Below are 7,469 nucleotides of genomic sequence, written 5' to 3' on the forward strand. Positions count from 1 at the left end.
CGGCCGTCCCGGGTGTCGCAGGCCCCCCCGGGCGGTGCTGGGGGAAAGAACTCGTGTTGTCCTCGCCTTTCGCACGGCGTGTGTAAGGCGGCCAGTGAGCGCTGCCGGTGTGCGATCCAGAGCGTCTGCAGCTGGCTCCAGTCAGGCAACTTGATCACAACTGTACCTCAAAGTACAGGGAACTGCAGTTCCTCATGAGCAGGAACGGTGCTTCACAGACCGCCCGTGTGAATATGCTGAAGTACAACGGACACTAAAAGGCTGTGTTTACATGTACATCTGGACCTTCTAGAAGAACAGAATTGATGATGCTGAGTGTTATGTAGTAAACTAAGCTATGTTGTCACTAGCACTTGATGTGTCTTTGCTGAAGTGGACTTCTGGAGAACTTGCTTGTCAGTAACATGCTACTCCATATGCCTTAAAGTTTGTGGGTAACAGAGTGGTCTACTGATGCTATAGTAATTGGAAAAAGATGTTAAGACATGCTCTCGTGAGAAGGGGAGTGTGACCCTTGTCATGCCACCCTTGAAGTGCAGTGTGTGTTATGAGCAAGATGAGTCGCTACAAGGAGCAGAGTCCAGGCAGACTGGCTTTCTAGTGCTGAGCCCAGCCTGAAGAGTCTTGTCTGGACTGTTCCTTCTTCTTCAGAATCTTAGTAGCTTGGACTCCACTAACTGTTTTTTGTCATTCTGCCTTAATTTTTGGCCTAATGATAAGCTATATGTAGCTTCTGCTACAGGTTGCCATCTGTAGAAGAAACTACCTTCTAACTTCTGTAGATTGCCAAGTTACTACAGAGTAAATAAAGTAGCTCTCTTACCAATTTGCGTGTTGGCAACCCAGAAGCAAGGAATCAGTAATGAGTGTTTCCTTATAGGAATAGAGAAACACAGGATGATTTTGATGTGTTAAGTGAAGTCTTATAATTGCTTAATCATTGTCAGGTGGAAAAAGGATTAGCTCTGGGTCTGAATCTGGAGTCCTTTGACTTAAGTGTTAAGCTTATCGCTAATTAAATTATGCATCTTTGTGTGTGTATAGTTTCTGTTTTTAGTCTGCCACATATCACTAAAGCTACCGTCTGTTGTGGCACATCAGAACCTTGAAACTGCTTCTCCTCTGGAAGTAGCTGAAAAGGGGAGGGGGGAGTGTGTATTGTTTCAGGAACATGTGACTACTTAAACCTGAAGGTGGCAGTGGTTATAATCTGTATCAGTAATGCCTAAATACATCTTTAGGTATGTCGTGGGAAGAAAGAGGCAGTTATTTACATGAGTTCTAAGTTAAGTTCAGCTGCATGCAGTTACCCACTTCAGGTAGATTGTGGAAACTTTTAAAATTCAGTTGTAGTTTGTCAGATAGGCATGATGTTCTGAAAATTCAGACCTTGATACCGCTTTCAAACAAGATACTGACTAGCCAAAATACTGTCCTGGGAGAACTATTAGGATGGGGTGTAAAAATCCTTAAAAGTGCATTAGGAAGCAGCATAATGAATGGGAGGAGAAGTGTATTTCCTGGTTCTGTGGAAAGGCTTTCTTGCAATAGATGTTAATGACCATATTCTTCCTCTTCTAGTACCCTTAAAAATGTTTGCAAAGTATTCTGTGATGGTTCTTGAACATCGCTACTTGTTAAATGCTAGAATTCTCATTTTAATAGATCTTTAAGTAGAATTTTAGGTAAATACAAGTCTGTTCTGTTTAAATGGTAAGCCTTGCCTGATGGGCTTGCTTTTGGAGTAAGCTCATATGCTGAATTGGGTCTGTAGAATGCTGTGGCCTGGGGAAACTTGAAGCCAGTGTGAGATGAGGAAGAAAAATAAGAATGGGATACAGTGAAAATGAAACATGACATCAACCCCCTTTCCTCCCCGATAACTGATAACACTGTGCAACTTCCTTCTATAATTATTCTGTGATTTGCTTTCTGCTAAGTATTTTGCTGGCAAAGTGGCTTGAGGATTTGATGCATAGCAAGAACCTTAATTTATATCATGGAAGAATGTTAGACTGATATGTCTGTCAGGGTGTTTACTGTCAGGAAGCTCTTAATGCACCATATACCAGCCTGAGGTAATCATATAGCATCAAAATGCCAGTGGTGGATAAAATAATTTATTTTGCCAGTTTGAAGAACCTACCTGCTGAATTGTGTTCCAACCTTCCTTACCCTGCTCTGCTCCCAGAAGGAGGGGACTAGTGTAATTCTACAATGTTTTTCACAACTAGATATTTTAGTAATGGTCTGATGTTTAAGCTTTTTGCAATGATGAGGTAAGACTTAGTGCTGGCCTGCCAGGACTTGGTTTTCCTGTTGAGGTGCACAGAGAATGGATTAAATTCCTGTCTAGTTGTCTGGTCTAAGGACAATTTGAACTAAGGTAAATGGGGTACAGGGTTGCTGGCTTCAGTTCCTTTGGATTTCTGTGGGTGGCCTGCGGTGGGTCTGACCCTGCATACTTGGTTTCGTTACAGACTTGCCACTAGTCTCGGAGCTGATACCTATGTCTGCTGTGAACAGTGGTGGACTTTAACTCTGTAGTCAAGAAATGGTGTTACCTTCTGTGACCCGCATCTCAGCAGTACAGTGTTGAGGCCCTCAGTACAGAGGCTGGGGAATCATACCGCTGTCTTGCCTCGGTAACTAAAGGATCAAATAATTGTCTGAAGTAAAATGCTGTTTGTCATTGTATTTCAACTCCTTAGTTTTTGCTCCCCCTCCAAATAAAGTGCATGTGTTGAGACCTCTGCAAGCCTGAGGAAGTGGCCTTAAACGCATCTTACTAATATTTGGAGGAGACATCCTTGTTTGAGAAGCTGTTTTGGGAACTTTGTACTTTCTGTTAATGTTTTACCTCTAAATGTGTTCCTTGTAATTGTTTACGTGGTTCACTGATCAGCATGCTCTGCACTCTGTTTCAGGGCTTGCTTGTGAATAGCTCAGGGCTCCCCATCTGAGAAATTAATGCACCTTTAATAGTGGTAAGCCAAAGACTGAAAATTCTTTGCAGCTACTCTGGATTTCTAAACCTGCAAGAACTGAGAATTGGGAATCTAGTCTCTCTTCTGCTGTGAAGAGGGAGGTGCAGCTTGTTCCTTATACTTGTCTAATGACAAGTAAGATTATTTTAAAAATCAGCAGAAGTGACTGGATAGAAGCGGGAAGCTTGCCTGTTGAAGGATGAGCCACATGTATTAAAATTTACTTTCTCTGGAGGAAAGAAATAGTGACTGTGGAGAGTCAAGTCAGTATGTTCTGTGGCCTCAAGTCTGAGACTAGTAAGAATGTGTCCACATCAAACTGTGGTGCAAATACACTGTTAAAATACAAATGGTTAACCTTCTACTACTTTTTAAGAATGAGCTCGGTTTTGGAGTTTACGAGGTGGAGTTCATAATGAAAAGGCGCACAAGGAACTGATAGAAACCGATCCGCACAGTACTCCCCTGTTGATGGCAGGTGCTGTAGGGTCTCTGGGGAGGCCTGTCTGAGAAGGGTAGGAGCAGTGGTAGGAGAGCCAGAGTTGTTAAGTCTAAAAAGGGCTTGGAGGGTGTTGGGCAGAGACAAAACCAAAATCATGAGATCCTGTGCCAGCTGGTGAGCAAGGTGCACTGGAACATGCCTTGGAGCTGTTTTTCGTAAGATGCTCAGTGTTCATCTTTCAGGGGAGGGAGTAAGGTTTCTTGTGTGCTCAGGAACAGGGAAAGGATCTTTTGTTTTTATTTTGAGGTGGATGCTGATTTGAGTGCTCAAGTCCAACCTTTGCCTGGAAGAGGGGTCAATATGAAGAGTAATGGTGCAGGTGAAACAATGGCTGAAGTCGTAACTAGATTTTTATTTGGACTGAGACTCTATTCCTGTTTGCTTGCCAAGTGCTTTAAGATATGCTTAGCTTCATCTGTTCTTGCTAACAAGTGGTGCTCTTAGAGGAAAAAAATACTTCTATTAAAAAAAATTAAGTCATTTAGAACTGGGGAACAATTGCTTCCTCTAATTTCTTCTGCAGAGCTCTGCAGCTTGCTGGTGTGATAAATACACACAAACTTTATCAGAAATGTCTGTCATACTCTGAGCTAAACATCTTAGTTGAGTAATGGGTTGCTGCTTGTTCTGATTTTTCGCATTCTTTTGAGCATTTCAGCAGGTGGTATTCTGGTTACTGGCTTACTAAGCCTCAGTTGTTACTGTTGTAGAGTCTGCAAGTGAAGATGAAGTTCATGTCATGTGGAACTAAGGAGGAGTGAAACTTCACAGTATTGCTATGCAAGTAAAAGTCAGTGAATTGAACATGACAGGCTAATGGATCTGGTATTGAAGATTTTGGAGAGTATGGCGTTCTGCTTTTCTGTAGGTGGACTTTTGTGGAGAGGGCACTGATGTACTTGATGTTAGCATCCCACTGTAATAGTGTAACTTGCACTCCTGGTGGGATTTCAGGCTACTGAACTAGGCTAATAATTTTTACCAACTTTGATAGCTGTTTTACTGTCTCTGCTCTGCCAAAGTATTATTAAAATGCTTTAGTGAAAACACAGAATCTTATACTGTTCAACATTGAATGTGAAGTGTTTGTGTATAGAATCCCTAATTCTGTTATGAAAGGCATTTTCTCTGTGGTATGTTTTTTTAGGTCTTTAATAGTGTTATAGCAGCACATTCAGAAGATGATGTGCCTAAGAATTGTGGACATGATGTAACTACAAAGGAACAATGCAAATACAATGACAATTTCTACTTTAATGGCTATTTGTCTAAATTTCAAAATGCTTCTTAAAAGGAACTGAAACCTGATGGGTCTGTAAAAGGTACCTCATTTGACCATCTCTAAAGGAAAACACCATTAATGACAAAATAAACTGTCATAGTTAAATCCTACTCATTGTTTTCAGTACCTAAGGTCATAAGGCTTCATTTCCAGTGTTTTGGAGAAAACACGACATGCTTAGATTCCATGGTACGTTTTTCACTTTAGCTATCCCTTGTACCATTAGTTGTATCATTAGAATTATCACTCTGCTATTAATCTAGAAATGATTTGGCTGTTTTAAGGTTATGATTATGCTTTTTAAAAAACAGTAAGGTAATAATGCTTATTAGATTCTCTGATCATCTAGCTTCTGTTCTTTCAGTAGTTGGAACTATTTGTGTTTACAGGCATGAAGCCATACACTTAAGTGATTCCATTTAAACCTTTTATGTAACATTAGTACTTGTGTATTGCTTTACAGCTCAGCATGATAAAATTTAATAAACTTCATAGTGAATATGGCTTATGACAATTTTTAGTGGTCTTTCTGTAAAGGATTAAACAGTTCTGGTAATGTATACAAGGCTTTGTATGTTTTGTGCTTTCTTAATGTGAGTAAATCTAAAGCTGTCCAAGGTGCAACTGAAGAATAAGTCTGTACCCCACCCCTGCTGGTGTCTTCCCCCTCAAGTCAAATTAGGCTGAAGTTGGATGTTATGTTCTGCCAACAAACTCTCAACGGAGTGTTCTAATGTGTTCCTAGAATTATAGCAGTGCATTAGCTGGTGTTTGCAGATGCATTTAACTTTTGGGGCAGAAAGAAATTGACTTCATCTTAAAAAAGCCTGAGCCAAAATTTGTGGAAGCTTTAATGTAGTCTCTTTGATTCTGTAGAGTTAATCTACTGACGTTTAGTATGTAGATTTAGTCCTTTGTTTTTCTGTAATTACTTAAATTGGTGATTTATACATCCACACTTTTGTGTCTCTGAAGAATTCTGTGAATAGGGGAAGGAGGTCCAAATAAAAACAGTAACTGGACTGTTTCAATTAATAGTATCCCACCCTTTCATTTTCATACCCACATTTTAATCAGATATGATAGAGCTATTCACCAATGTAGCACTGGGCAGATGCAGGGGTAAGGGAGAGAGGGAAGGTAAAGGAAATTCAGTACTGTGATTCTCAAAACAGTACTAATTTGGCTAGTGGTGGTTATTTCCTGCTGTGTAGGAACATGCATGTGGTGAGCACTTCAGAGTTTGCATATGGGTTCAAATACCCGTGTGAACTAGAAGTTCTAGCTTCCTTATTGGGGTACAGCATGTTGATGGCATCTTAGTTGCATTTCAGTAGCTAAAAAGTGAGAGTTCAATGTTTGAATGCAGCTTCTTTCCACTTCTTGCTGGAGCTTGCAAGTGTGATTCAAACCTGTCAGTGGTTCTGTAGTAAAAGAATCTACATGGCTGCCACTAAGTGTTTTAAAACTAGTTATTTGTGGTGTGTAACTCATGAACTGGGAACTGAAGATTATAATTTCAAGCTCTTCCTGTGATGATCTGTCAACTGAAATGATTCTGTAGTTGCTTGTCTTTTTCAGGTGCAGACAATGATTTAAGAGCTACATCAATTACCTAGACAGCAAGCTTCATAAGCTCAAGTTTTCTGTGGGAGCTCCTGTCCTCCCGTAAATCTCTTCTACCTGTTTTGCCAGCAAATGAAATGTTTTTAATCCCTTTCAAGACAAAGCTTATCAGTTGTTTTTTTGATATACTGGTTTCTAGATAAAGAGGATTTGTGGCATGTGTTCTTCTCTCCCCCTTGCTATCATGGGAAGAACTCTTTGGACTTGAAGATTTGTGAAGCTGAAAAAGTGGCAATATAGCTATAGCACTTGTGTGCTGTGTGCTTGTCTGCAGTCTCATGCTTGGATGCCTTTTTGTGTCAGTGTGCTCTTTTCCCTGACACAATATATGGTATGCAAATACCTTCTCCATCACTGTCTCGGGGAGGATCATAGCAGTCTCATCTACCACTTGACCAGATACTGAACATGAATTCACCAAATAAACAGGCTGATGAAGATGCCTCAGTGAGCCAACTACGCTAATAAAAGCTTGATTTGGAAGGTGCCATGAGAGGCCATATAATCTAGCCTCCTGTCCTCACCGTGTCCGTTATCACTTCTAGTAGAGGTTTGTCTAACAGGTTCTTGAAGATTTACAACATGAGAGACTTGATAGCTTTGCCAAGCAATCTAAAACATGTGTTGATCTTTTTTTAAAGGTGTTCCTGATCTGTTATCTGAGTCTCTCTTCTTCAGCTAAGGCCTATTTCTTCTACAGATGTGGAAAAAAATGCCTGTCATGGAGAGCTTGATACACCTGGGGAAAAAATTCTTACCTGTTTCATGCAATTTCTTCAGCATAAACAACATCACTGCATTTCATGCTTTGGATCCTGCTTTCAGAGCTTTTTTGCCTTTCTCACTTCTGATTCTCCTCCAGTCCAAGTCCTCTTAAGTGTAGCGCCCAAAAACGGATGTAGGACTCCAAAATAAGTCTTGCTGTGCAGACTGTTTTGCAGGCTGCACATAGGTTTACATAGAGACCTGTTTGATGCTTGGCTTATATATAGTAAATTGCTACTGTTTCATGTTTGGACTGAAAGCTGCAGTTATGACCTCACCTGGAATTGCGGCCTAGCCAGCTGTTCAG

Source organism: Phaethon lepturus, unplaced genomic scaffold, assembly GCF_000687285.1.
Source record: "Phaethon lepturus isolate BGI_N335 unplaced genomic scaffold, ASM68728v1 scaffold41257, whole genome shotgun sequence".
NCBI classification, from domain to species: domain Eukaryota; kingdom Metazoa; phylum Chordata; class Aves; order Phaethontiformes; family Phaethontidae; genus Phaethon; species Phaethon lepturus.